We start from the raw sequence: 27,616 nt of genomic DNA on the forward strand, positions 1-27,616 counted from the left end.
ACGAAAGTCTTACAAATCCTCGTTTTTAAGGAAGTAGATTTAACGACGCCAATTTGTCACGATAAATCTCTTGGGAACAATGAAATCCACGCGAAAGTCAAGCCTGTCGTTCGTTTTGAAAGATAAAAACCTGGGTGTTTAAAAAAAAAAAAATTGAGAATATAAATAGCGTGTTTCTTTTGTTTTCCTTTTTGTCGTTCTTGTTTTCCTCTTTGGTTATTGGAGCGTTGAGGTGGGTGGGCGGAGGAGGAGTTGGTGATGGGATGGATGGAGGGGGGGAGAGAGAATAGAAGAAAAAGAAAGCGTCTGAAGAACAAGGGAGTGACGTTACGATTGTTTTTTTTCTTTCTTTCTTCCTTTCATCGTATTTTCTTGGGTTTGTTTCGATACTTGTATTATTATTATTAATACTATTTTGCTTCTTTACTTCATCTCCTCCTCCTCCTCCTCTTCCTCCTGCTCATCTCCCTCCTCCTCTTTTCTCCATCTCCTAACCTCCCCTCCTTTTCTTTCCTAATCTCCCTGTATCCATATCTTCCTTATCCAATTTCTCCTCTTGCTTCATCTTTTGTTTCTTCGTCTTTTTATCCTCCCTCATCATTATTTTCTTCTCTTCTCCTCTCCTCCTCTCCTCCCTTACATTCCTTTCACATCCCGTTCACAAGTATGGTGTGCGTATCCGTCTGCTTTTATTGATTTAACATGGCCACTTAAGTCCCGGTTTTAAACCCACTCCATGTCTCCCTCCCCTTCCCCCTCTCCCCCTTCTTTCTACGTCCTGCTCTCTTTCTCCTACCCCCTTCCCCTCTCTCATACCCCCTTTTCCCCCTGCCCCTCTTCCCTACCCCTTCCCTACCCCTTCCCCTCTTCTCCCTTTTGCGGCAATTCTCTCACGTTGTGAAACAGGCCTCGTTTCGCTTATGAAGCGTGTAGAGTGTGGATGAGGTGGGGGGGGGAAGGATGGGTGGAGGAATCTGGGAAGAGAGGGGGGGTGTAGGTGGGGTAGGGGGTGATAGGGAGGAGGAATGGGGAAAGGAAGGGGGAGGAAGAGTGAGAGAAAGGGTGAAGATTAGAAAGGGGAGTGGAAGAGAAATGAGAGGAAGGGCTGGGGAAGGAGGGGTGGAGGAGAGGGGAAGGTGAAATCTTGCATTTGCTACGCTGCAAGGAAAGGGTTGTAAAAAGTAGTCGTTGCATTGTCCCGCTTGTCGACTTCATTTCAGCCTCGTGTAATGATTGAGGAATTGACGGGTGGGAGGGAAGGGGGGCCGGGGGCTTTTATTAGTTTCTTTTCTTTTCTTTTCTTTTTCGTTTGCCTCGTCGATATTATGTTTTTTTTCTCTCCCTTTTATTAGATGTTGTCGTGGTGAGGAAAATGTTGGTGGTCTTTTTATCTACTCTTATTCACCTGACATGGCTACACCAATCGCATAGACCGCCTTAGAATTTCCTGTCATGACAAACAAGACAGGGAGGGAAAGAAAAACATGGAGCTTTTTATTCCCTTTCCGTAACTTTCCCTCAGATAAACAGTCAGAATTACGGTTGATTTCAAGATGGAAAGAAATACCTCCAGACTAGTCATTTAACAATTCTTTCTATACTTTGCTGAAAGATTCATTGCTAATGCAGCCATGTGGGAGTAAATGCTACCCCTCTCCTCCCTCCCTCCCTACTCACTTCCCTCTGTTCCTCCCTCCCTCCCTCCTTTCTTACTTTCCCTTGCCCTCCCTCCCTCCCTCCCTCTTCTCCCTCCCTCCCTCCCTCCCTCCCTCCCTCCCTCCCTCCCTCCCTCCCTCTCTCTTCTCCCTCTCTCTTCTCCCTCTCCCTTCTCCCCCTCTCTTCTCCCTCCCTCTACTTCCTCCCTTGACCCCTTCCCGAAGCCGACGGAGGAAAACCGCTGCCAGCCTCATTATTGCATTCTCAAAAGCATTCTTGTGCATGCAGTGTGGTAATTAGGGAGAGGGATTGCGCCAGATTTCTTTTTTTCCCCTTCTCTTGAGGGTTTTCTCTTTCTGTTCTTCTTGAACTGTGTGGGAAAGTGTGTTTGTCCGAGGTCATGCTCTGCTTAAATAATTGAATTGAAATAGAAATATCTGTATCTCTCTCTCTCTTTGTTAATCTATTAATCTAATTGCCTATCTAAGTGCATGTGTGTATACATAATATATATACGATATATACCCGCAAAATATTTATCTTTATTTGTTCCTTTCCTTTTCTTACTTCCCTTGCTGTATAGAGAGAACGTCAGCTACAATATCTATCTTTGCATTAGCCAATATCTTACTTCAGACTCTTAACTCCACCACAGTGTCCTTGTTACCAGATCTTACGAAGCGATCTGCTCTGTTTATTTGTTTGTTTCTTCTCCTTGAGTGATCGCATAATCGCCTGTCGGTTTGACTGATAGACCAATTAGAGATTTTATTATCGCTACCAAAATTGATAAACGTTGCGACTCTCCGGTTTGTGTTGTCTCTTCTTTGTATCGTTCCGCGGACGTCTTAAACGAAAAGAAAAAGAAAAGTGAACGAAGAGGAAAGACAAAAAACATTCATCATTTCTCTTTCTTTCTCCTTCTTCCCTCCTCCTCCTCCTCCTCCTTTCTTTATCATGGAGTATCACTCACGTTAGGGCTTTTAAACAGATCGTATTTGCATAGGTGATTTAATAAAGCGATACTTCGATAACGGTTCTCGGCGCTGTACCATCATCTGATAAGTGTAAGAACACCGGGGAGGATAAAGGCTGTCTCTTCCTTTTCTCTTTTCTCTTCATTTTTGGTCGAGCGCTCTTTTTTTTCTTTTTTTTCTTTTCTCTTTGTGTGTCTCTCTCTCTATCCTCTCTCTCCTCTCCTCTCCTCTCCTCTCCTCTCCTCTCCTCTCCTCTCCTCTCCTCTCCTCTCCTCTCCTCTCCTCTCCTCTCCCCTCTCTCTCTCTCTCTCTCTCTCTCTCTCTCTCTCTCTCTCTCTCTCTCTCTCTCTCTCTCTCCTCTCTCTCTCTCTCTCTCTCTCTCTCTCTCTCTCTCTCTCTCTCTCTCTCTCTCTCTCTCTCTCTCTCTCTCTCTCTCTCTCTCTCTCTCTCTCTCTCTCTCTCTCTCTCTCTCTCTCTCTCTCTTTTTCCCTCTCCCTCTCCCTCTCCCTCTCCCTCTCCCTCTCCCTCCCCCCCCCCCCTCCCCCTCCCCCTCCCCCCCGTGTTGTAGTGGCAAGAGATTGGCTCTCGTGTTCTCAGTATCTCGGCCGTGATTCATGAGTCTCCTTGTAAGGAAGGAAGCGGGTTTTGCGTGCGTTGTCGTGCGTTTGTTTATTGTGGTAGCCGGGGTGTGTCCCATGGCAGGGGGTGGCGTGCAAGACCTCATCTTTTTAGAGAGGGGCAGGAGGAGGAGGAGGGGAGTTGGGGATGTTGGGGAATGTGTCACACCTTGTCTGCTTACCGGTTTTGACGTGTTTGTAATGCGCAAGTCTAAGAATGCAGGGCTGCTTGCACACCTACTTAAGAACGTGCATGTGACACGCGCACTCGCTTAAGAAAAGACATGCAAAGATAAACACATGCACACACACACACACACACACACACACACACACACACACACACACACACACACACACACACACACACACACACACACACACACACACACAGACAGAGTTAAACTATAAAAGAAAAATTAAACAATCAATTGAGATCTGAACGAACGACGCCCATCAGCCTAGCCAGACTTCGGGGATCGGCCCATAATACGCGTGGGCGTGAGAGAGCAACATCGTCCTGCTAACTCCCGAACATGGAGGCACCCGCCCGCCTCTTTCGTCACGCCCTTGAGGAAGAGGTCCTTCGAAGGGCGGCCTTGCTCTAGGGTGGTGGTCTTCCTCTCATCGCCAGATCTATTCTTCCCTTCCCCATCCCATTTCTTTCTCTCGCCCTCTTTTGTCCCTCCCGCTCTCCCTCCCATTTCCTTATCTATTCACACCATCGCTACTCGCTCCCTCACTCACCTACTTCCTCCCCCTTCATCTCCCCCCTCCCTCCTCCCTTTTCCCCTCTTCCCTCTTCCCTCTTCCCTCTACTCCCCTTTTTCGGAGTCTCAACCTCCAATGACCCGAGAAACTGGATAATCTTAAGACCCGAAATCAGACTGCGTGACTTATTGCTAATGTCGGTTTCCATCAAGGCGACGCGGTGTTTGGTAACGTTCGCATGGCGGTTTGTGTCGTGCATGATTCTGTCGGTTTGATTTCTCATCGATTCTGATGGGTTTCCGAGGCCGATTACGGATCGAACAAGCGAGCGTTTTATTTGAGTTCGGGTGAATGTTTATTTTTTTATGTAATTATTCGTTTATTATTCAATCACTTTCTTCGTATTTACCTATTGTTCCCTCAAATTTCTCCTTCTCTTCTGCCTACCCTCCCCCTCTCCCTCCTACTTATGTTATCAGTACATGTTAATTCACCTCCTCTTATAGCATGCCCAATCTCTCTCTCTTTCTCTCTCCTTTCTCCCCCTCTCCCTCCCTCCTCCTCTCCCTCCCTCCTCCTCTCCCTCTCCCTCCCTCCTCCTCTCCCTCTCCCTCCCTCCTCGTCTCCCTCTCCCTCCCTCCTCGTCTCCCTCTCCCTCCCTCCTCGTCTCCCTCTCCCTTCCTCCTCCTCTCCCTCTCCCTTCCTCCTCCTTTCCCTCCCCCTCTCCCTCCCCCTCCCCCTCTCCCTCCCCTTCCCTCTCCCTTCCTTCTCCCACTCCCTCTCTCATTGCACACTTAGTCTCCCGGGCTCACATAATTGCCGTTGTGACGATAAACAAGCCTCGTGTGACGTGGATAATAAGGACAGCCAGTGCACCCGCTCCTGCCTCTGCCTCTGCACTGGCCAGGTTACGTCATCCCCGTGTTGAGACGTTGCCTGCTTGAATGTGAGGCATAATGATGAATTCGAGGTTTTTTTGGACATTCTTGTATGTGGTGAGATTGTTATTGCCATGGCGGTTGTTGGTATTATGGTTGATATGTTTGTTTCTTGTTACTGTTATTGGTGTATGTATATTTTTCGTTTTCTTGGGCATGGACGCTAGTGTCACATCATCCAGATGGGATGTCGACTGCATTTCTCAGAAAAGGCGGAAATTTGATTTTTTTAATTCCTCATTTCCCACGGACTGAAAACGGGCAGATTCCAGTGTGCAAATGTCGTATCTCACGGTATTCTCCGATGAAAATACCCGGTCGAATCTAGGCCACGGAGCCGCAACGCCACGCAAGCCGTTCACGATCGTCCCGCGTGTGTGAAAACGGGTATTTCACGGAGCCGAGATTACAGCGGCCGCGGGAGATGAGGGGACCACGCGAACGAACGCACCTTTGCCCTCGCTTCACCTCGGTCGGTCGTCTCGTCACTTCCGGTCTTGTCATCACTCGCATGGTCTCGTATCGTCTCATATTGTCTCTTCGGGTTTTGTGTCTATTCGTCTGGTCCTGTCTTGTGTCTGTCTGTTCGTCCCTTCTCGTCTCTTCTCGTCTCGTCTAGACTAACTTGTTCGTCTGGTCTCATAAGGTCTCGTTTGGTCTCTGTTCTCTCGTCGCATCTCCTCGGCGACGTGTGGGACCAGCCGTGCCAGCTGATGACAGATGGCTCGTTTCTTAATGGCAGATAGTTAGATCGGCCGGGCAGCAGGGAACAGCAGGTGGGGGGCGGGGGCGTGGCTGGAAAGGGGCTATGATGCCGATGTGTTATCGTTCTTTCTTATCGGGTGTTTGGCTCATCCTCTCTTTCTTTTCTGTTGTCTCTTAGATCTGTCTGTCTTCCTGTCTCCGTCCCCCTTTTCTTCCTTTATTCTTAGTCTTTTTTCCCCTTAGCGTTCATCTTCATTTTAATCTTATTCTCATGAGAACGCCTGGATCGTGAACCCAGCTTTCCTTTTAGAAAGTTTTTGATTTGTCGGGTCGATATTGTCCAGCTGGTAATGACGTACATCATCAAAGGGAAATCTTGTTTCTTCTCTCCCTCTCTCCCTCACTCCCTCTCTCTCTCTCCCTCTCTCCCTCTCTCTCTCTCTCTCACTGGTGTCAAAAAAGAAATGCTATGATTTTCAAGGTCCGGGAATTCTGTTTCAGGCCACACTCTCTTTTCAGGTTTTATTACTCTTTTACTCTTACGAATTGCATGTGTGTGCCTGCCTCATTTGTTTGGTAATGCCTCTCCGACAGGCATATTGCAGGCGCGGCTGAAAGCGGGAAAGCAGGCACAACGAGCAATATATATGTTTTATTATGGGTTTACGGATGTTTCCTCTCGTGTTCCGTGGCCATTGTGGACAAATAGATCTACAATTTCGTCGAGATATGGACTCGAGCAGAACAGAATAAAATGCTGTTATTGTTTTTTTCTATATATATCATGAATGAGGTCTGACTGGCGAAAAGTGATATGGGAAAGAGAGAAAGAAAGCGAAATATATAGATAGGAGGATGTAGACGGACGCGCACACGCACGCTGAATTGCTACACACGTACAGTAACAGTTCGCTTTCCAAAACTTTTGTCTTTAATTGCATGAATTCTGTAGTATATAAACAGATAAATTATAAGACAAGGTGTGTGTATGTTAAAGAGAATATGAAGAATTAAGAAATTAAGACGAAGGTGAGTAGTAGTAGTAGTAGAAAAGAAGGAGAGATTCTTGAGAGACAAAGAAGATAGGGAGGAATGCAAAGAGCTATCGGCAAGAGAGACAAAATACAGTACGAAAGAAGAATAAAAACTAGAACGGAAAACAATAACAAAGAAGAATAATAACTAAACAGAGAACGATAACAAAGAAGAATGAAAACTGAAACAGAGAACATAGACAAAGGAGAATAAAGAAAGAGATACAGAACAATACAAAAAGAGAGACAACGCACTACGAAATGAAAGAGAAGGAAGAAGAAAGGGTGCGGGAGAGAAAAGCCTCGACAGTATTGCCACAGGGAGCCGTTATCATCACAATCGAATATCGTGGATCGAACACGGGATCTCGCCTCCCTCCCCCCTTTCCCCCCCGTCCAACGTACCCCTCCTTCCCCTCTCCCGACGTGCCCCTCTTCGCCCCTTGCATCCCCCCTTGCACGTATAACCCCCCTCTCTCTCCTCATCCTTCTTCGATGCTCACCCTACCCCTCATCCTACCCCTGCCCCTACACGACCCCGTCTCCTCCCTCTTCCCCCTATTAGCCCCCCCCCCCCTCAATCTTAGCTGACGGATGAGTTCGATGGTGTCAGCAACGGGGCATGGCCGGGATTCACGACGGGGAAAGCACAAATCCGGATTAATGATATATGTGGGGAGGGACTGATCAGGCTGATTGCATCCCCCCCTTTCCCTCTCCCCTCCCCCCTCTTCTCTCTTCTTCCCACTTCACCCTTCCTCCTTTCCCCTTTTCTCTTCTCCCTTCCCTATTCCTCTTTCCTCTTTTTCACCCCCCCCATTCTCCCTTCCCCTTCCCCTCTCACTTCCTTCTAGCTCTCATCCTCCCTTCCTCCGTTCGACCGGAGTGTTAAGAGCGTGTAGCCATATACGGGGCGGTCGAGGCGGGTGGTCGTGAGCTGCTGAGGGCGCTTTTAAGAGAGGTGTGTGTGTGTGTGTGTGTGTGTGTGTGTGTGTGTGTGTGTGTGTGTGTGTGTGTGTGTGTGTGTGTGTGTGTGTGTGTGTGAGAGAGAGATTTGTGTGTGAGAGATTTGTGTGTGAGAGATTTGTGTGTGTGAGATTTGTGTGTGTGACTTGTACCCGTGTATGATTTTCGTTTCTTCTGCGTGTGTGTTTGTATTTGCGTCTATGGGTGCGTGTCTGTGTTTGTTTTTTGTTTATTGGTTTGCCTGACATGCACACAGACGTCCTCGTGCTTCTTTGTTGTTGTTTTTTTACTCCAATGTGCATGTTGTTCCTCCGCGTGTCCTCGCATGATGGATCGCCTGATTTTTATGTGCATGTTCGCTTCTCAAACCTTTTTTCTACGAAATAACCTTTTTATTTATTTATATGATAACATAAATCTTGAGACGAAGGTAAACCCCCATCATATTAATTTCAAACAATTTAATGGTGGGATTCCATTTTTTTCTCTTTTCTTTATGCTTCATCTTTTTATTCTATTTTTTTTTTTATTTCGTCGTGTTTGTTGACCCGCAATGCTTTGGGGATTAGAGAAGCCCTTGGAACTGTGATTGGTAAGGTGGGTCGTGTTCCCCTCTCCCGGGTTGAGGGTCGCTCCTCCTGCTCTTCGTCAATCTGTGACGGATTCTTTTTTTCTTTCTTTCTTTCTTTTTTTCTTCTCTTTTATTTTCGTGGTTTTGCGAGAGCCTATAATTGTTCCTTTATTTTTCCTTTTCTTTTCGGATATTTTTTTCGTTGCCTATTACGCTTCCATGCTTTCTTTTGATTTATCATATTTGTGTCTCCTCCTCCTCCTCCTCCTCCTCCTCCTCCTTTTCCCCTTCTTCCTCCTCCTTTTCCACCTCTTCCTCCTCCTTTCCCCCCTCTTCCTCCTCCTCCTCCCGCTTTTCCTCCTCTTCCTCATTTTCCTTTTCCTCTTCTTCCTCCCCCTCCCCCTCCTGCTCTTCCATCCATTTCCTCCTCCTCCTCCTCCCCCCCTCCTGCTCTTCCTTCCATTTCCTCCTCCTCCTTTTCATCCTCTCCCCCCCTTTCTTCCTCTTCCCCCCATGCCCCCTGGGAGGCAAGATGGAGGGGGGAGAAGGGTGGAGAAGGGTGGAGGGCACATCACCCATTAGTGGGCCGATGATCCTCCCATGCGTCTAATGGGCGGGAGATTGAGCATGGGCGCGTGAGGGATGACCTACGGCGTTGGGAGAATGTTCGGGGGGGAGGGGGTGATATTCCATCCCCCATTCTCTCTACTCCATACTTCCTCTTTCCCTCTTTTTCTCCTTGCCATTTGTTCTCCTTTCCTCCTTCCTTCGCCACCATTTTTTCTCTCTCCCTTTTAACCTCTTCCCTTCCGTCGTCTTCCTTCCTGATTTTTTTTTGTCCTTCCCTCTCCCCTTTCATCTATCTTCCCTTTCCCTCCGTCGTTTCTCTCTTAGCCTCCCGCGTCATTCACCCCGCCCCCCTTCCTAATAACCCACTCCCATACCATCACCATTTCACAATCATTCATCGCCTCCTCCCCCTTCCCCCCTTCCCCCCCTCATCACCCTCGCCCATTGAAGTCACTCAACCATGCATCATTGCAGCCTTTTTCGCACTCCTCACATTATGGAGATTGGTTGATTGGTAGATTGGTGTTGATCGTTTTCTTTTGATTTGTATTTCATTCATTTCTTGTCCATCCATTTTTTTTTACTTTACTATTGTCGGTATTTTCGAAATAGCCTTCACTCTCTTGTTCGTTTTCTTTATCATTCTGGATATCTGCTAATATTTTTCTTCGATATTTTTTCTTATCGATCCATTTCTGAATCTCACTCCCCTAAAACTTTCCAGCACTTTCCTCGTTGTGTTTTTTGTATCGTTACTTTTTTGGCTATTCTCTTTAAACGCCAAAATGGTTTCTCTTCCATTTATACTTTTTGGATTCTTTATTAACCAATTCTTTATTTGGCTTCTCATGTCTCCTTTCCCTTTACTCTGTTGTTGTTTTTTCGTTTTCTTTCATATATTGTCTTATGTCAGTATGTTTGTGTTTCTTCTTCATCCCTTACCTTCTATTTTCCCTCTTTTCCTCCCTTTCGCTAAACGTATCTACCTCTACCCTTATAGTACCCACCTATTCCTATTCCCCTCAACCCCATCTACCCGTCCATCCACCAACTCTCCCATACCCATTCCCCCCCTTCCCACCCACCCCTACCCATGCCCCAACCACCAACCCCTTTCTAACCTCATTACCTTCCTCGGTCCGCCGCGCATGGCACGACCCGACCTAATATGGCGGCACCGGCGGACACCTCGCCATTCATTCAGGGCGCAAATGTTGACAGTAAATACACCGTAACGGCTTCAGGAGGGTTTTCGATGGAATGATTATTTATAGGCCTGTCCTGTCTTCTTAGGGGAGTGAGAGGAATTATGAAGATTGGGGGGCCGAGTGGCAGGGGTGGGGGAGTGAAAGGTTGAGTTTAGGCCTCCCTTCTTTTTCTTACTTTTTCTCATTCTCTCATTTTTTCACATTTTAAGATATTCTCTTCTCTCTCTCTCCCTCCCTCACTCCCTCCCTCACTCCCTCCTTCTCCTTCTCCCTTTATTTCTCCCCCTCCCCTCCCCCTCCCCCTCCCCCTCTAACTTACTACCTCTCCGCATACCTATCTATCTATCTATCTATCCCCGTTTTTACCTTCCTCTCTTTTTCATATGTATTTTTTGCTTCTAAATGAATCATAACTTGATAGTTCGCCATGCTCGAGACCGGCCGTGTAGGCCTACTTAAATATATCTGTAATGCGATCGCTTAGGCCTACGTATGGTGAATGTGTAACCCAGATCCTTAAATCATAACTTTCTCATCTTGATGGGGAGTTGACTTAACCTCTCCTTAGGTCACACGTCAGTTGACCTGAGAAGTGTTGATGACTCCCAAGATTCGGAAGATTGATGTGGGAGGATGTGATAGGCCTATGGAAGCAGTCTTGAATGTGAGGCAACAACCAAGGGGGAAATACTGTAGTTTATTTTTGTTTTCCTCTCTCTCTCTCTCTCTCTCTCTCTCTCTCTCTCTCTCTCTCTCTCTCTCTCTCTCTCTCTCTCTCTCTCTCTCTCTCTCTCTCTTTTTCACTTTCTCAATGTTTTTGATGAAGTGTTTCTTATTTTCAACAATTATGCTTCACAATGATTTTTGAGACTTCATTAATTCTCATATAGAACTTTTCGTGACAATAGCACGTTAGTAACGCCTAAAAGATTCAAAGGAAAGTTGAATAATAAAGAGAGAGAGAGTGAGTGAGAGAGAGAGAGATAGAGATAAAGAGAGAGAGAGAGCGCATAAGAGAAAAAGAAAGATCTCTTCGGAGTTTATGACGCGAGAAACCGCGACGACGCCACAGATGTTCGCAAAGATAAGCCCCCGCGATGGCCGGAGTTACGACCCGCGGGCTCTCTCTCCCCTGGTCGGTCGTCATTCATCGCGGGGTCGTGGTCGAGTGGCGGCGCGGGAGACAAAGAGGGGAAAAGGTACTTGGGGGTCGGGTCGTGCCGGGTCGTTCGCGTGAGCCGATTTGTTGATGTGTGATGTCACGATCAGCTGATGTAGATTTGTGTGTGTGTGTGTGTATGTGTTTTGTGGGGAGGAAGGATTTGGGGTGAGTTGGGGTGTGGTGTTGTGTGGTAGGGGAAAGATTGAAGGGAGAAAGCTGGGGAAAAGCAGACATTATGAGATAAATAATAAAGACAGAGGGAGACGGCAGAGATGGTAAAAAGGCAGACGGAGATAGATCGAGAGAAATCGAAGACTCTTAGACAAGCATTGAAACCAGGAATTTGAAAGAGTGAGTAAGTAGGAGAAAAATGAGAAGTAGGAATGAGAAAGAGGGGCCAAAAAATGGAAAAAGAAGAAGAAAGGAAAACCTAAAAGCTGAACAACTTGATGTCACACCCCATGCCGTTAGGGTTCACTGTTGCCGCAATCAATTGACAGTTGACTCCGAAAATGACAGTTTTCCAGTAGATTGAGAGTCCTTCTCCCCCCTCTTTCCTCTGCTTGTTATGAAAGCATTGATCTCTTATCTCGCTTCTGCAGTGATGCAAAGTTATCACTGTCATATAGTTGATGTCACAGGGGAGGAGAGGAGGGGGGGTGAGGAGGGTATGCACGAATGGGTAATAATGGCAGTGTAATAGGTAACTTACATTTTTTTATATGTTTAGGAAGATGGGTACGAAGATATGTTTAGGTATATTTACATTAGGTGGAAGGGCGATTTGTGTTAGAGACAAAGAGAGAGAAAGGGAGGGAGAGATGGTGATAGGAAGGAAGGGACGGAGGGAGAGGGAGATAGAGAGGCTAACGAAAGAAGAAAAAAATTATGGAAAATGGACACGGGAAAAATAAATAAAGCAGGACTAGAGGACCAGAACGAGAAGCGCAAGTGAGACACATATCAGAGGTCGAATACCGAAGGGCGAAGTGAGCCTCCACCTGTGAAGCTTGAAGCCTGAAGCACCCCCCCCCACACACACACACCCATTCTCACTTAGTGTCATCCACCCTTAAGCGTCTCCGCCCCTCGATCATTCCTCTCCCCGGGGTCGTCACGCAGGGAGCATCACACTCACACCTCACACTTACCACCCTTGGCACTCACTCTTCTGGAAAGGCGAGCGTCTATACCCCCGCTTCACATACTGGTTTGGGTAGGGTATGGGATACTAGTCCTTCGGATAAGGACGGATAAAGGTGACATCAATACCAAAGCTCCTCGATATCGTTTGGAACCTTTCACAAAGGCGATTATTGCTTGTTTTTGACAGTTGAAATATGACGATAATGATAGGGTGGAGCTTTTTTTCTTTTATTTGGGTTAGGATTCCGACCCTTTTATATAGACGTCGTAAGGGTCATCGTCGATGCCTGTCCTGGAGGTTGTGTTCCCTCTAATTGTCGTGGGAATAATTGTCATGGACGCGGGAGGCGAGCGTCGGGACGCTCTGCTTGTCAACTCCCGAGGGGGCAGGGCCTTGGCATCCCTGACGTCACCGTGGGCGCGGCCTTGGCGTGCATCCGTGACGTTACTGTGGGCGTCGAGGGCGGCCTGATTCACGTCACTGAACTTAGGGCTTCGGCGAGGTCACGATTTTTATTTATTTGTTTAAATGTTGTTGCTGCTACTATTTGTACAGTTAGCAGTGATATTACTTATAACATTATCATAAATATTATTATAAACATCATCATTATCATTACTATCACCAATCTCATTATCATTAGTAGTAGTAGTAACAGTAGTAGTAGTAATGGTAGTAGCAGTAGTAGTAGTAGTAGTAGTAGTAGTAGTAGTAGTAGTAGTAGTAGTAGTAGTAATGACAGTGGTAGTTGCAGTAGTAGTAGTGATATCATCATCATCAATCACCCAACCACCATTTGCAATCTCAACACAAGCATCATCAGTATCATTAGCATTTTTTGACGGACAGTTCTCTTTCACGCTCGGAGGAATCGCAGCGTGAAGCAATCTCTCTCTCTCATGCTTGCGTTTGACTGCTGGATTTAGCGAGCATTAATGCGTTTAATGTTGGGGTGTTTTTTATTTTATTTTTGCATAATTAAGATAATTGCGATAATGATCCTGAAGGATGATAGGAATAGGTAGTTCCTTAAATATTTTGATCGAGTTCCGTGCGTGTTGAGAATTTCTTGAAGTTTATTTTTTATTCTTCATATTTTAAAGTGTTGTTTCGCTCAGACGGCGATTGGGAATTCATTTTTGGCTCACTCATGATAAGATCTCGAGAGCCTTCTTTCCACGGAGTGTTAAGCTCTTGGGTCTTACTCTACTTCAACGTCCGTGGTTATTTGTTCATTCATTTGATTATTTGTTGACTTATTTATCTACCTTTTCTTGTCCTTGTGTACTGTTGTAAGACTATAACGGTTAGCGTTTTTTAAGGATTTTACTGATGTGGAAGTTGTGTCCGATATTTAGAAAATCTGAGGAATTTGAGTTTTTTTTTAAGTTTCAGGAAGAAAAATTGTGGAACTGGATCGAAATATAAGAATTAGGGCTACAGAAATCCCGAACATCCCAAAATAAAAGGTAGATTGGAAACAAAACATAAAAGACAAACTCGACTTTCACTTCTTTTCATTCACGGCTGAATAAGCAAACTTTACAATGGAAATAGCAATGCGTATTCTCCTTTTCAACCCTCACCCCTTCTAACATGCCCCCCCCCCCACACACAAGCTTACCCATTTTGATTCATCACCCCTTCAAGTACACCCACCCATTTGGATTCGGCATCTCATCACCAGTTACCCCTTCCCTTCCACCCTCTCCTCTCCCTTCAACTCCCTTCACTCCATCGTCTCCATGTTCCCCCCATTCCCTTATCCCCGTCGTCAATCTCCACTCATCCCTTTCCCTCTTTCTCTCCTCTCCCTCTCCTCTCCACCCTCCATCTCCTTCCCTCCCCCCTCTGGATGCTGAGAGATGCTATGAGAGGGAAGATAAGTTGTGGATTCTCTGCGTGACGTTTCATCTCTTTGTGTTGAGCTGTTGAGGAGGAAGGAGGGTCGGGGAGAGAGAACGGGAGGGGTGGGGGAGGAGATGGAGAGAGAGGGAGAAGGAATGAGGAAGCAGACAGACACAGACAAACCCAAAAGCGAATGGAAGATTGGAGAGAGAAGGTCAGATGGGCGTGGGTCGAGGGGAAGGGAAGGGGAAGGGGAAGGGTTGCGTATCCAGACCAAGGTTTTTTTTCCCCAATGTACCTGCGGTGGGTGCTTCTGCCTCCCCATGGGGTCAGCGATGCATGCGGGTTTCCATTATGTAAAAGGTTCTCGGTGAAATCTCGGGGTCAGCCGTTCCCCGCGTGCACGCGTCGGGTTTTAGTCTCGTATAAATTTATGCTTTTCGTTACGGACATCTGGAAGTCTCAATCTGATATGTTTTTTTCTTTGGATTTTTTTTTCTTTCTTAGTTTTTGGTACACGGTGGAAGGTAATGTTTTTTTTACATTTTTTAACGGTGTAGCTCATGTTTAAAAAGCATATGACGAGTGTTTGCCTCCTCTGTCTTTTGTTTTAATCTGCGGTGGTTTACGGGCATGGGGCATTATGGCATTTACATTTCGGAAATGACATGCGTTTCCGTTTTTTTTCTTTAGGGGTTCACGAGGTGGTGAGGGAGGGAAAGAGAAAGGGAGAGCAAGATAGAAAGAAAGAGGGAGAGAAAGAGAAAAACAAACAAACAGACAGACAGACAGACAAGGAAGAGTAGGATTAAAAGCCACAAAGTCCCAAAACAGTTTAAAAAAAACTTTTTTTTACTCTATCTTTTCATGGGACAATACCAAAGTGATTTATCCGTCCTGCCTTGGGAATCCCGCGGCCTTGCCTTTCTTGTGGCCGCTCTTGGGGGGCGTTTGGGAGGGAATCAAGGAAGAAAGGAAGGAGAGGGGGAAGAAGAAGAGGAAGAGAAAGAAGGAGGTGGAGGAAGAGGAGGAGAGGAGAAAAATAAGAAAAGAGTAAGAAGAAGAGAAACAGAGTTAAGGAAACAAATAAGAGGAAGAAGAAGAGAAATGAAGAAAATGAGAAACAGAAAATGGAAAAAGGGGAAGAGAGGAACAGAGGGAGATAAATTATCAAGGGGGATCATTGTTTGTGGTTGCATTCATGTCTCTCTCTTGTTTCCGAAATTTGTCTCTTTTGTTTGTTTATATTTCTAGACATGCTTTCCATAAAAGATAAAGAAATTCTAAAAAGAAAAAAAGTGGTTAAAAAGGAAAATCAAAGATAATTTATATTCATCTTGTAGCGTCACAGAGTGTCTTCTTCTTCACCTAGTTTCAGCGAAAGGAGTGTTCTTGTAGGGCTTTTAACGGTTCCTTCTTTGCTTGTCTGCGCGTCTGTGTTTTTGCGCTTTCATTGCTTTTTGTTGTTATGGGAATGTGTGTTTCACGGGCGGGGGGAACGACAGAACGAATTAGCGTAATTGCCGTAGGGAAATCGGGAAAATGATCATGTACCGCTAAATAACATCCGCTGTTAATGCTGGTACTATGTTGATGTTTAGATTTCTCCTGCGATGGATATTTAGAGTTCTGTTATGGTAGATATTTAGAGTTCTCTTTTTCTTGTGATGATTATGTGATTTATAGTCACTCGGTTCTTAGGGCCGATTAAGCCTGGGAAATAGAAATAAAGAAAGAGTAGAAGTGGAAGACAAAGGGATAAAAGAGAAGAGCAGGAAACAAAGGGGAGAGAGGAAGAGGAAGAACAGAGAAAAATAAAAGTAAAAGGAAAACAATGAATGGAAGAAAAGGGAAAATGTGAAAAGGAAGTAAGAGGAAAAGAAAAAGAAAGGGGAAGACCAAGGGTGGAAATAAGAGGAGAAGAAAAGGTGAAAGAAATAGAAGAAGGGGGGAAACGAGAAATAAAAGAAAACTAGGAGAACAGGGAAGAAAGCGAAAATAAAAGACCGCCCATAAGACAAACAAAAGCCAGAAATGTTGTCAGCGTAAGAGGACGATGAGAGAAGTGGAAGGGAGGGGGGGAGATAACAGGGAAAAAGGAGAGAGGGTAAGAGGTAATTAGTAACAATAGGTAGGTAGAGAAATGGAGGCAAAGAGGTACAAAAGCGAAGGGGAATGAGCAAGATAAAGAAAGGAAAGACGAAATGACAAGAAAGGAAATCGTGTAAAGTAATATGGAAAAGGAGAATGGATATAGAAATAAAGTAATAGAAGAAAAAAATAGAGACGGATGATGAAGATGAAGAATAAATTGAAAAAGCCACTCTGATGCCCGCCGGCTAAAAAAGTACATGGCGTCCCACCCTTTGTCATTATGTGGACCTCCCCCCCTCCATTTCTCCCTCCTCCCTCTTACCTCCCGCCCTCCTTCCCTCCTCCCCCCTCTCAGCCTCTCCTTTCCTCATCCCTCCCTCCCTCCTTCTACCCTCCAAGCCCCTTCCTCCCTTCTTCCCTCCTTCCCTCTCAGTCTCCCCCACAGCCCCTACTACCCCCCCTACTCCCGCTTACCCTCTTCTGACATTCCTTCGCGGATAATCCTAGGAGTGAAGTACCGAGCCTTCTCTTGACTCTCTCTTGAGTTTGGACTCTATTCCTGACCGAAGTCTCACTCCTCCCTAACCTCCCACTTCCCTGCTCCTGAGAAAGAGAGAAAGAAAGAAAGAAAGAATTTTTAAAATTACAAAAAATAATTACACGTCCATAAAACATTGAACGTTCAAGCTTTTCTTCCCTCTCCCCTTCACATTCATAACCCCCTTTCCCCCTCCCTCTTCCTCTCCCACTCACTCTCCCTCTTCGTCTCCTCTCCCACTCCCCCTTTCCCCCTCCCTCTCTCCCCCTCTCCCTCCCTCTCTCCCCCTCCCCCCCTCTCTCTCTCTCTCTCTCTCTCTCTCTCTCTCTCTCTCTCTCTCTCTCTCTCTCTCTCTCTCTCTCTCTCTCTCTCTCTCTCTCTCTCCCCCCCCCTCTCTCTCTCTCTCTCCTTCCTCTCTCCTTCCTCTCTCCTTCCTCTCCCCTCCCTCTTCTTCTCTCTCTCCCCTCTCCTCCCTCTTTCCCTCCCCTCCCCTCCCTCTCTCCTCTCCGTCTCCCTCTCCCGATCTCACTCCCCTCCCTTCCTCCCTCCCTCCCTCCCTCCCTCCTTCCCTCCCCACAGTGTAACGCCCTTGCCACCAAGCGAGGAGGGTAACCAGGGAAAGTCTGGCTGGGCCGCGGCGCAATTAACCCGCGAAAGAGCGTGAGAGGGAAAGGTTTAAGGTTTTCCGTGGTGGGGGAGGGAGGGAGGGAGGGGAGTGAAGGGGAGGGGAGACACGACGTCGAAGGGATGACACGTTCAAGGTTGTGTTGGGGTGGGGGTTTAAGTAGGGGTAATGGGAATGACGCGTGGTCTGGTGGTGTAGGGGAGGGGGTGGGTGGGGTTTTTCCCATGAAGGACTTTGGGTGTGCTTGGTTGGAAGGGTGTGGAGGGGGAAGATGGTGAGGGAGGGAGGGAGAACGAGAAAAAGAAAACAAGAAATAAAGAACGAATGAGAAGAAAGGGAGAGAGAAAGAGTGCGCTATTCAATATGATCCTAAATCGCAAGTGAACATAAATATTCTTTAGAACTTCGACCAATAAATATGTCTGCACATCTTAATCAAAATATAAAGCCACAATACAGTGAATAATATTATACCCTCTAAAATATTTACACTGATAAAATGCAACCTGATACAATGCTGATTGCGAGGGATAAAAAAGAAACAGTAAGAAAACAAAATCTGATAATCGTCTAAATATCCGAATATAAAATTAAGATTTACGATTTACAGGACGCGATACGATTTACAAGACGAAATATTGAGTGAGAGAGAGAAAAAAAATGAAGAAGGGAAAAAAGTAGCAAGTGCAACACATCACTGCATTCAGCATGTTTCTGTCTTGTAAAAGGTGATATACATGAATATAAATCGGTGAATGTTTATTGTTTATTTATTCGAGGGAGAAGGACGAAGAAGGTTAAAGGATCAAGGGTGGAGGCAGGCCGCTAAGGGTGGGGGAGTTGGTGGAAGGGAAGGGAAGTGGAAGCTAATGTGGAAAAGGAGAGGGAGAAAAGAGAGAAGCGGGGAAGACAGGATAGAGGAAAAGGAGAGAGACAAGAAAGAGAAGGGGGAAGAGGGGGATAAGAGGAGAGGAAGAAGGAAGAGGTGGAGGAAAAGAAGGAATATGAAATAATGAAAAGGAGGAGGAGAAAGAGAAGGAGAATGAAAATAGTAGAGAGAGGAAAGTAAAGGGTGAGAGGGAAAGGCGAAGAAGAGAAAATAAGAAGCGACAAGGATGGTAAAAGGAGTGGGATGGAGAGTGGAAGGAGGAGAGAATAAGATTGTAAGAAAAACTATGAGAAGAAAGAACTGCGGGGAAGAGGAGAGGGGGGTAGAGAACCGAGGGAGGAGGGGATGGGGGGGACGAACTAGCCGTGATGTGCGTCTTAATATCGAATGTTTACAACGACCGCCGATCGTAACATCTGATAGAGTAAATTCTGGAGTTTTTCCTTTTTATTCTTCCCTTTAATCATTTTTTTTAATTATTTTTTTTTCTTTTTTTTATATTTTTGGATGATGTAGAATCCCCTTTTCTCAGTATTTTTTGTGTGGTGTTGCAAGTTAAGTGAAGTAATACGAGATTAATAATCAAATGATTTAAAAATATAGATACAACGGGTGATGTATCCTTATTAGACGAAAAATTATAAAATACAAAAAAGGATTCACCAGATAAGGAGAAAGAAGGATGAACACCAAAACTGCATATATGAAAGAGAGAGGGAGAGAGAGAGAGAGAGAGAGAGAGAGAGAGAGAGAGAGAGAGAGAGAGAGAGAGAGAGAGAGAGAGAGGCCTCCATATCTCTGCGTGCATCAGTCTCCTCCCCGATGGATTATGTTGATCGGGAAAGCCGAGTACCGAGAGGAATCGAAGTCCGAGACGGCTGTGGGCGTCAATGGCCGCCTCGCTCAGTCGGACGGACGGACGGCTGCAGGCGACCTCCTCAAAGCCGTCGCGGTTATATATTTGTTTTATTTATTGATTTTTTTCTTAGAAGGAGGGGGGAGGAGGGCTGGGCCTTTCTTTAGTTGCTTTTTCTTTTTGTCTAGCTCTCGATCTTTCAAATGATCACAATTTATTTTTACTCTGTTTCTCTATCTCTTTCCTTTCCCCACGCATTTTATTTTTTTCTTGTCTCACCTTACACTTCTTTTCTTCATTTATGTTGCCGTTTCTCTCTCCTCCTTTCCTCTTCTTTCCTCTCATGCTCTCTCCCCTCCACCCCCACCCCCCGAAACCTCCCACCCTCCCACCCTCCCGCTTTCTCATGGGAAACACTCCCTGATACAAACATCGAAATCGATATTGAACGAGTTACACAAACATTACGGGCGTGATCTGTCACTACCCCCCTCCTCCTTCACCTCTTCCCCCATTTCTCCTTCACCTCTTCCCCCATTTCTCCTTCACCTCTTCCCACATTTCTCCTTTCCCCCCACCTTCTTTCTCCTTCCCCTTCTCCTTCTCCTTCTCCTTCTTCCCCCCTCCGTGTCTCTTTCGCCCTGTTATCCAAGCCAAGACATGCGTTCCGTGAGTGTGTGTTATCCGTGCATGATAACCAGCGTGGTTTACCTGAACTGCGTGTCCGTTCCGATGATCTTCTTTCCTTTTTTCCTTCTTTTATTCTCATTTCCTTTGTGTGCTTTATGCTGTTTTGTATATGTATATATATATATATATATATATATATATATATACATATATATACATATATATATATATATATATATATATATATATATGTATATATATATATATATATATATATATATATATATATATATATATATATATATATATATATATATATTCTACTATTTTGTTCTCATATGCTTTTCCTGTTTTTCCCCTTTTTTGGTTATCTAATTTTCTTTACTTTTTTTTGGGGGGGGGATCTATTCATAGTTTTATCATCATATTTTTATCTCGTTTTCAATTCCTATTTGTTGCTGATGGTTAGGGGTTGGGGTAGTGGGGGAAGGGGAGGTGGAGGAGGGGTTTTGTCTTTCTATCTGTACCCATTCTTCTTACCATTTCTTTGCTTTTCTTTTGTTTTATTTATTTTGAGTTTTGTGGTTCCTATTTTCCCCCCTTATGATTGATTACTTGTTTCTGTGACACACACACAGACATATACACACATACCCATAGAGACCAGAAAGAAAGCAAAAGAAAAAAGGAAGAAAAAGAAAGAAAGAAAGAAAGAAAGAAAACGAGAAGACAGATCGAATTTTCCGTGATCTGGGTCGAACTTTTTTCTCTCTCTTTCTCTTTTTCTTTCTTTTTTTCCTTTTTGTCTCTCTTTTTATCTCGCGGAAATCTGACCCGTAAATTTTCCGCGGGACTCGCTGTGTCGGGGAGATGAAAGGAAAGACAGGGATGCTGTGAGGTGGGCATTTTTTTTTTTCAGTTATCTTGTTTTTTTTCAATGTTATTTGTAATGTTACTTGTAATAGCAAGGTGTTATCATTGTTGTTTTTTGTTTCTTTATGTTCAGAGAAAATAGTAATTTTTGTTTAAGGAAAAAATGAAATTCGTTTTTTGTATTTCGTTTTCAATTCATCTTGTGGCAGCGTGTATATTTCGGTGGAAAAGTATTTTTATCCGTGGCGTAAGAAATAATTATTGCGATCATAATTATGAAAAAATATTTTTTTGTGATTCATGACATGAATGTATATTATCAAAGCAGTTTTCAAACTTTATATCTTTCTTAAATGTATTTATTATCAGATTTGCACTAAATTCTGAAAGATTATCTCTGAAAATTTTATTTGATCATTGTGTTTAGAATTACAGATACTTCGAAAAGTTTGAGTCAAATGCAGACTATTCAAAAAGTCTTCCTTTATTACAGGTTTGCACATTACACTTTCATTACAGTCTATTACTTCTATCCCATTGATAATTCCAGATCTCGTATTTGCTTGACTTTTTTCTCTCTTGGAAAATTTCGTATTTTGGGCGTGGAATTTCATGTCATCAGTCATGCTATGGTCAGATGAATCATCATAATCCAACACATGTGCGACAAATTGAGCGGTAAATTGTAGTGTCGGGCTGTGGGCGGCTGAGTAAGTTGAGTGGACGGGCAGATGGGCGTAAGGGCGTGGTTGTGCTTGCGGGCGGCTGGGTTGAGTGCGTTGGGTGGATTTGTGGTCGGGTTGATTTTGGTTGATTTGGGTTGAGTGGATTTGTGGGCGTGGGTGTGCTTGCGGGCTGAGTGGGTGGTCAGATGGGCGTGGGCACACCGTTTGCCTTCACAGCTTAGAACTCGCAAATAAGCATGGAAATAATGACTGGTTTTAGGCAGATAATGATGTAAACAGTTGGGAATCGATTGTGTGTTGCGGAGATGGCTGGAGAGTTCCATTATTTCATTCCCTCTCCCTCTCCCTCTCCCTCTCCCTCTCTCCCCCCCCCTCTCTCTCTATCTATCTATCTCTATCTCTCTCTTTTTCTCTCTCTCTCTCTCTTTTTCTCTTTTTCTCTTTCTCTTTCTCTCTCTCTCTCTCTCTCTCTCTCTCTCTCTCTCTCTCTCTCTCTCTCTCTCTCTCTCTCTCTCTCTCTCTCTCTCTCTATCACATACAAAAAAGTGTGTGAGGTCGCCGGTCTTTCAGACTCTCCTGAACTCTAATGCATAAAACACACGAGCGGAGCCATAAATCCGTGCGCTAAATGCTAAGATAATCCGTCTCTCGCGCTCCAAGAGAGTTCTTACTTAAAGAACAATAAAAGATAATGAATGAATCTGTCTTTAAAGCAGGAATGAGGGAATTAAGGTTTAGGTGAATTAATTTTTCTCTCTTTGGTTGGATGGGAGTGAAGTGTCTTTTGTTTAGCGTTGTACAAGGTTTTGTTTACTCGTTTGTCCACTCATTTATTTAATTGTTACTTTGTTGAAATGAAGTGCATTTTGGGGCTTGCTTAATAGCACGAATAAAGGGCTTGACTTCTTTTGCGTATTAAGTGAGAATTATTAGTTAGACTAATGTCTTTATTCATTTCATTTATGAATTTGTTTAGTATATTATGTGTTTTGGATTTATCTAAACATTGAACAACATACAATGAAATGTGTACATTTTTCAAGTTTATAACTGATAATTGCAGTTATTTTTTAGATTATATCTCTGATGAAAGGTATATCGTAATCTGACCAAACTTCCTGTCTGTCTGTCATGCAAAGATAAATCATGATTCATTTCCTATTGATGCCTATAACGCCATTACGACCCGAATTCGGGTAATTTATCAGAAGGGAAAAAGTGACTCAGGTTAGGCACGGCGTGACGCCATGGTGATGACACTCGGCGTGACGGCCTTCTCCTCTCCCCGCTTCCCTGTTTAACCTTCTTTCCCCATGTCTTCTTCCGCCTCCTCTTCCTCTTCCTCTTCCTCTTCTCCTTCATTGTCCTTATTCACATCTTACTCTTTCTTCTCTTCTTCTTCCTCCTCCTCCTCCTCTCTTCCTCCCCTCTTCCTTCTCCTCCCCCTCCCCCTCATCTTCCACATTCTCTTCCTCACTCTTTTCGTTGTTGGTTTATGCTACTTCTCCTCTTCCTTTCCTTTTTTCATTATACTTCTCTTCCTCTTTTTCTCTACTTCATTCTTTTTTTTCTTCCTCCTCTTCTGCTTTTTCACTTTTTTCTTTTCTTTTTTTTTCTTTTCCACATTTTTCATGTATTATGTGAAGATACAAATATCTGAAAAGTAGTCTTATTTCACTATTCTAAAAATGCAACTTCTTTTATATCACCGCATTTTGTTACCGTCTAATATACAGTGGATTTTTATATCCTCAATGATCATGTAACACGACATCCGCAAACGCTTTACAACCGATCGCCCAGGTGCAGCTTTGAAGCCTTAATGGAGCTTCCTAATGAGCAATTAGAACCCACTGCGCCGATCTGATTAAGCGCAGATGGGATGTTGCAACTGGTAAAATAAGCCAGCGAGCAGGCAAGGCAGGCAGAGCTGTGCAAGCTGGCGAGCAGACAAGCGGGTCGGGAGAAGATCAAGCAAGCAAGCAGGGAAGCGGGCCAGGACAAGCACAAGCAAGCAGATAAGCAGGCAGATTGGCGAGCTTACATGATACATCTCTCGAGGGACCAGCATCTTAAAAGCACTTGCATGTAACAGGCGCTTGAGTCGGTGTTCAGATGGGCCTAATGATGCTCCTGTCGTGTCTCCCTTTGTCTGTTTTTCCTTCGATGTATTTCTTAATTAGTGAGGTATTCATTGAGGTTGCGCGAGTGGATTGGATTCGGTTGTGCGATTCATGTGGTTCTGTTCTTGCGCACGTCTGTTTCATCATTTACGTATCCATTCTATGTAGTAGGGTATGCTGGATTGACAGAGATACACCAGAAAAACAAAAATGATTTTGTATACTCTATATCTTCGGAATATAACGTAATGTAAGAGATCATGTAGGTTTGCTTTGCATAATGGTCGTTCTTGTTTCGAAGGAGGAGGGGGAAGAAGAATAGGAAGAGGGAGAATAATGATTATAGGGGGGGGATAGGAGAAAGAGAAATAGAAAGAAAACGGGTAAGAGTAGAGGTAAGAGAAGAGAAAGCGAGTAAGGAAGAGGGAAAAGGGGAAGGGGAGAGAGAAGAAGAATGGGCTAAAATATAGGAGCACCCATAGCAGGTGTGCTAGCGTGTTCACGTACGCGTCTTGCCGGGTCTTTGTACCTGGACGCGGCAGTGAGTTCTGGTTCCCCGCACACGCCTCCGCCGCCGCCGCCTGTCGGAGGGAGGCACGCCCCGCTCTGGAGTACCTGCGAGACGCTTGGCCGGGCGCGCTTTGTGAATAGGGAGGAGGAGAAGGGAGGGAATGATTGGGGTATGGGGGTTGGAGAGATGGGGAAAGGGGTGGTGGGGGTTTGGAAAGTGTGGGATGGGAAAAGGGAGGGTGGGGATGGGATGGGGTGGTGGTGGGAGAAGGGGATAGAGTGATAGGATGGGATTGACGGTAGGGATTACTCTCAGGGGATAGGAAAGGTAAGGAAAGGGGTTGACGTGGATAGGAAAATGGGATGAAGAACGAAAAGGGAAATTAATTTAAAAAATGACGGGAGGAAGAAAGTGCAAAGAATATTGAAAATGAAAAACAGAAAGTACAACTTTGAAAAGGATGGAAGAGGAGGAGGAAGAGAGGAAGAGGAAAAAGGAGAATGAAATAGAAAAACAAGAAATGTCGAGCCATTTCCACGAAGCATGGGGAGGAGGTCAGACTATCTCCGGTGGAATCGGAAGCCAGAGTCCATCTATATGGAATAGTTCCCCCTTATCTCCTCGCTTTCCCCCATTCCTCACAGCAAGATCCTGCATATCGTAAGCTCGAGAACGATGCAAGGCTGATTCATTAATGCAAGAATGACCAAGGGAATTCTCTCCCTCCTTCTCTTTACTCCCCTAACCCCTACTCCTGCTCGTCACCCCGACCCCCTACCCCCAATTTCTACCCCCCCTCCCCCCCGCTTTCCAGCCATTGCTCCACATACATGTCAATATAATGAAACCCACCCCTCCCCTAACTCCTGCACCCGCCCTCCCCCGATTAAGGACTCTCAGGAGGGTACGGGTAAGGGGGGAGGGGGTGAAGTGGGATGAAAGAAGGACCCACGTCGGAGGAGGAGGACTAGTCGATCTCCTTTGCCCATCTACTTGACGGGTTTAGGATTTCGATTACAGATCCTTCTCGTACTTTCCTTCCTTATCAGTCCCTTTTCCCGTCTCTATTCCTCCCCACCTTGCCCGAGACCTCCCTCCTCCTCCCCTACCTTCCTTTCACCTCCCCTCCCCTCATCTAACCATCCCTCCACTCCCATTCCCCGTCCCATCCCGGTCCCATCTCATTCCTTCACCTCCCGTCCCTCTCGTCCCCTCCCCTCCCCTCCTCTACTCTCCTCTCCTCTCCCGTCCTCTACTCTCCTCTCCCGTCCTCTACTCTCCTCTCCCCTCTCCTACCCATCCCTTCACCTCTCCTCCCCTCCCCCCCTGCACCCTGCCCCCTGTCCTCCCTTCCCGCTGCCCCTTCTCCCTTTCTGTGTGTACCCTTTGCTTCTTAGGGTCGGGCTTTCGAAATCCCTAACCCTCGGAGCGAGAACAGCATGTAATAATCCCTGTATCTCGCACGACCTGCTTGGCCATTGGGGCGAGCGCTCTCTTTCTCTTTATATCTCTGTCTCTCTTTTGTCTCTCTTGTACTGTCTGTTCCAGGCTTTCGCTCCCTCTGGTTATCGCTCTCTCTCTCTCACTTTGTTTCTTTCTTTTTTTCTTACTTTTTCTTTCTCTCTTTCTCTCTGTCTATCTGTTTCTTTCTTTCTATCTGGTGTTTATCTCTGTATCTTTCTTTCTATCTGGTGTTTATCTCTGTATCTTTTTTTCTGTATTTTTCTCTTGGTATCTCTCTCTCTGTCTGTACCTTTCTCTCTTTTTGTTTCTTCCTCTTTCTGTTTCTTTCTCTCTCTCTCTCTATTTCTCTCTCTCTCTATCTATCTATCTATCTATCTATCTTTCTCTCTCTTTCTATCTTTCTCTCTCTTTCGATCTTTCTCTCTCTTTCTATCTCTCTATCTTTCTCTCTCTTTCAATCTCTCTATCTTTCTCTCTCTTTCAATCTTTCTCTCTTTCTATCTTTCTCTTTCTATATTTTTCTCTCTATCTTTCTTCCTCTTTCTATATTTCTCTCTCTCTTTCTCTCTCTCTATCTATCTATCTATCTTAATCTCTCTATCTATCTTTCTCTCTCTATCTATCTTTCACTCTATATCTCTCTTTCTCTTTATCTCTCTTTCTCTTTCTCTCTCTCTCTATCTTTCTCTCTCTTTCTATCTTTCTCTTTCCATCTTTCTCTCTCTTTCTATCTTTCTCTCTCTTTCTATCTTTCTCTCTCTTTCTATATTTCTCTCTCTCTCTTTCTATCTCTCTCTCTCTCTCTCTCTCTCTCTCTCTCTCTCTCTCTCTCTCTCTCTCTCTCTCTCTTTCTCTTTCTCTCTCTCTCACTTTCTCTCTCTCTCTCTCTCACTTTCTCTCTCTCTCTCTCTCACTTTCTCTCTCTCTCTCTCACTTCTCTCTCTCTCTCTCTCTTCTCTCTCTCTCTTCTCTTCTCTCTCTCTCACTTTCTCTCTCTCTCTCTCTCTCTCTCTCTCTCTCTCTCTCTCTCTCTCTCTCTCTCTCTCTCTCTCTCTCTCTCTCTCTCTCTCTCTCTCTCTCTCTCTCTCTCTCTCTCTCTCTCTCTCTCTCTCTCTCTCTCTCTCTTTTATCTATATAAAGAAAAAGTTGTTTACGGCATGAGAACTCGTGATTAATCTCTTGTCCAGTACTTGTATTTTGAAGTGGTTTTGATCTAAAGTTTAAGTTGGGAGACCGGTGTTATGGGAGAGGCGGGGTGGTTATTTTTTATATTGTTTTATAATTTGATGGTAAATATTGTGTATTGATGATGTAGATTTGTAATAATGATGCTGGGGTTTCCTTTCAAATTAAGGATTGTTTTGGTCTAATCATGCTGACAGGAAAACCGGGATAATCCTCAGCTATTCATATTTTTTATTATGTTTTCAGTTTCTCTAGGATAATGGTAGCAAAGCTTGATTTGTTATGCACGAAAGAACAACAAAGTAAAACCAAAAAAAATCAAAACAGGTATCGAGATCCGGGACCGCTTAGGGGGGTTTGTGAAGAGAGAAGGGGGGAGGGGGAGGGGAGGAGGTAGGGTTAGAGGTGTTTTTGAGAAGGGTGGGGACCAGGAGGGGGGGGCAGGGTACGTCAGGCCTCTCGTATTAACGTGAAGCAAGTTTCTGTGTGCGTATCGCTTGCTCGCTTTACTCAGGACAGGTTCGGGCGTTTGTCTGTCTGTATCTAACCCTCTTCGGGTAATGCGTCCTGCACACACTCGGGCCAAACTGGTCTTTGGTATGTGCCTCTTCCACGTATGTAGTGTTCTGCTGTTATTCATGCGGTTGTGCATCGTCCAACTATGCAATCTTGTACTGTTCTGTACGCTGAAATGTTCAAATATTCTGTATGCTGCTGGTTATGCACCCGAATCGTGCTGATGTCAGGTTAGCACAGGAAGGTGTCGGATATGCTTTAGAAACTCGTTGAATTGTCTCTCCCATGTTATTTTTTGTGTATGCTGTGAACGAGGGAAGAAGATCGAGGCTTGTATGTGTTTGTGGTTAGTATCTTTGCCCTAAATGAAACGCTTGTTGGTAACTTTTGTAATGTTTAAAATGGAACTCTTCTGTTTTTTGTTTTTTTTTTGTCAGACTCTAGACATTTTTCTTCCATAAGAAACAGATGCATAAATCTCAGTCTTATTTGTCCACTTATTTACTTTATATGCAG

The 27,616-nt window shown here is 44.8% G+C and overlaps 1 protein-coding gene across 2 annotated transcripts in view; it reads left to right on the forward strand.

Moving 5' to 3' along the window:
- Cad88C (cadherin 88C) overlaps positions 1-27,616 on the forward strand; it is a 277,126-nt gene that overhangs the window by 31,096 nt on the left and 218,414 nt on the right. The window lies entirely within an intron of this gene.

This window comes from Penaeus japonicus, unplaced genomic scaffold (genome assembly GCF_977035675.1).
Source record: "Penaeus japonicus unplaced genomic scaffold, GWHDUDI00000001_assembly GWHDUDI00000010, whole genome shotgun sequence".
NCBI lineage: Eukaryota > Metazoa > Arthropoda > Malacostraca > Decapoda > Penaeidae > Penaeus > Penaeus japonicus.